This window comes from Colletes gigas, unplaced genomic scaffold (genome assembly GCF_013123115.1).
Source record: "Colletes gigas isolate AHSC1104 unplaced genomic scaffold, ASM1312311v1 Colletes_gigas_Sc00012, whole genome shotgun sequence".
Classification (NCBI taxonomy): domain Eukaryota; kingdom Metazoa; phylum Arthropoda; class Insecta; order Hymenoptera; family Colletidae; genus Colletes; species Colletes gigas.
The window spans coordinates 1,451,226-1,454,162 of NW_025106641.1; the positions used below are offsets into that span (position 1 = coordinate 1,451,226).

The 2,937-nt window shown below is 49.3% G+C and overlaps 1 long non-coding RNA gene across 1 annotated transcript; it reads right to left on the minus strand.

The window, feature by feature from the left end:
• Positions 1-307: 307 nt before the first annotated feature.
• On the minus strand, positions 308-2,125 carry LOC122399001. The gene is made up of 4 exons (XR_006259240.1): positions 1,722-2,125; positions 1,443-1,618; positions 1,268-1,361; positions 308-609 (listed from the first exon to the last, which is right to left on the minus strand). It is a non-coding gene; the product is annotated as an uncharacterized LOC122399001 (long non-coding RNA).
• Between the last annotated feature and the right edge of the window lie 812 nt (positions 2,126-2,937).

Genomic DNA, 2,937 nt, shown 5'->3' on the forward strand with positions numbered 1-2,937 from the left:
GAAACCGAAGCGTTTCAAAGCCTCCGTCCTAATTGCACCCAGTCATACGAAACGCTAAATTCGAAGCATCCGATTACACGTTTTGTTGGATCATTAATAAATAATCATTTAGAAAACTGAATCTAACCATTGTCTGCATACGAAGACCTAGAGGCCTGAGACTGTTTTGTCGTCGAGGACCAGGGAAATAAACATTTTTCTTTCTTCCTTTGAATGGACGCCAAGAGTCAAGACGTCCTTCCATAAAGTTTCACTTTTAAAGTATAAAAGAGTACTGCTTCTTCACCCATTTCCAATACGTTTATTTATTTTTCTCCTGACACCGGATCGCCCAACTAGGAGAGAAACACATACTTTGCAAGCGTAGCAAACAACTGGTGATGTAAAGAATAAATAATGAATAAATTCACCGTTAGACGGGAGAACAGCAAATCCTACCAAGTTTCTGGAATTGCTCACCTCGAGCGAGCTTCGACGTCTCCAACACGCGACCCGAGGGTGTCTCGGGTTACTAATGAGTTAGCGGCGATCATGCGTGCGCTAACGCTTTGATTGCCACGGCAGATTCCAACGACCAAGGATGACCTCGATGTTCTCTCGAATTACAACCTAAAAATTAGAATAGTTTTGATGGGATGGAATCGTAAGGCTTCGAGGCTCGAGGCGTTCGGAACTCTCCGTTTGTCGGTTAAGGCGATATTTGTTTTACATGCAAGCGGTCGTATCAGCGTGGTATTGACGCGGTTGCGAATCGGCCTTAAAACGGTGTTCCGGGTTGTCCGTTTTGGCGTGCACGCGCGCGCTCGCTCGCGAGCTAGCGGTACACGTGCGGCATGCGAGGCTCGATAGAGCGACTCGCGCGTCCGCGTCGCAACGAAAGCAAGACCGATCTTCCGCTACGGCGCAATCAAGGCCGTACCACTGACTCAGCCCGACCAGCTGTTCGCTACAAAGAAAGAGCGCAAACGATATCGGACTCTCGCAACCGCGTGTGCCTTAGATAGCGGCTTCCTGGTGACCTCGGAGCATTAGTACTCGCAATGCCGCGTGTACCATGACTGCATCGCCAGCTGCGTTTCCCCCGTTCGATCGCGCGTACGAACGATCGTTTCATCGGAAAAACGGCTAGCGCGTCGCACGATTTTCGACCGATCCTGCCGTTCGAATTCCTTCGACCCGAAACCTCGAACAGGAGAGGTTAGGAGGTTAGGATTCGCATGTTTCTACAACGTCGGGACAGAGATTTTATGTTTGACCATTTACTTACGAACGAAACATAGATACGTTAGTCTCTGGGAAGCTTGTAAAAATATTTCGTCTTCGACTGGACGGTGTTCGTAACTTCGTTGACCGATCTCCATCTGTTTCGACAAAATCAAACAGTTAAAATATGTCAGGAGAAACGAAAGCTTGGGTGTCGAGGGAAATATATCGAAATATACCTTTCACCTCCTGGCTCGTTAAAGATTACACAGCGATACAATCAGTAGGATGGGCAAATAAACACTACGAGGCGAACAAGGAGACATCTACGTTTCCCGACAATTAACGACCGATCCCGAATATTTCCGAGTACGAAGGTACGTTAGGTTATGACCCTCGGGTAGTCGTAAACTACCTGAAATTTTTATGGAACCCAAATTTTATGATTGCAGGGGTACTAATGTTTTTGTATTTTGATTAGACTAGAATCGTTGTTTGACCTACTGTACGATACATACGTCGCGATTACGAACATTGTTGACGCGTCGATGTGTCTCCGACGTTGCGACATCGACGATGAGGAACGATAACGACGACGGTGATATCTTCGGCGACGTTGCACCACGTTGCAGGGAAAGAAAGCGGAGAACCCGCCGCGTTTTCCCCGTCGCGGGGGCCAGGGGGGCACAGAAAGGGAAAGGAAAGAGCGGAGGAGCTACGGGCGAGAAAAAATAGAGAAGAAGAACTCGTCCGTGGTTTCGAGTTACTCGCACGGTGGCCCGCGTCGATTCGTCCGAGCAGGATCGTTCGGGCACGATCGCGCACGAGGAAACCCGAGCAGGCCCGACGGGACGAACCAGCCCCGATGCAGCCGGTCATCGAAATCCCTACGACCAGCGACCACGACGCGGGCAAAATTTCATTCGAACAACAATTAGCAACGAACGGAGTCGGTTGCTTTTAAACAAGAGCCGCGAATCGCGTAGTTTGCTCACCGTGTATCGCGTTAACGTACGTTTAAATAAACGAAACATAATCCTAGTTATCGTCCTCGGTATCTAACGGGGTCTCAATCTCGTCAACAAAATCATTGTTATTAAACGTGTTTGTCCTTCCGCGTCTACTCCGTGAAATCTGTACTCGCCGGCTGGTCAGATAACCGACGATAATCGAATTCCAGCGATTAGTTTCTTTCAGGTAAAACGTCATAATCGGATTCCCACAAAGGACGGTCGATCACGGGAAAGGTTGATTTTTTATTTCGCAGACGGTGTTGCGGCAAGGTCGCCGGTGTATCGACCGATATCGATCTTCTCGGCGATAAGATTGATCCCTTTCCGTCTCGAAGCCACCCGGTATTACGCAGTTGCGACCGCGAACGGCGATCGGTGAATCAGCGACGAGCCTTCGCGGGTTTCGTTTTTATCTTATCAGCCGGGCAGCGCGCGCGCGCGCGCGCGAGCGGACGCGTCGTCTGGAAAACTCGTTCCTACGAAAGTCGAACTGCGCCGTAGAAATCCGTCGGTCGACGAACGGAGGAGGAGCTCGCCCCTGAACGGTGACGGATAAAACGCTTTATCTCGAGACGAATTTCGTACGAGCGACGGATAATCGTGACTCGTTTCGACGGGAAATCAAAATTGCAATCGCGAAATCGAACACGTCTCGTAAACGTATTTACGTATCGGTATTTAATTGCATCTTTGGGGGGGTCAAATGTTCTTGATTTCGTGC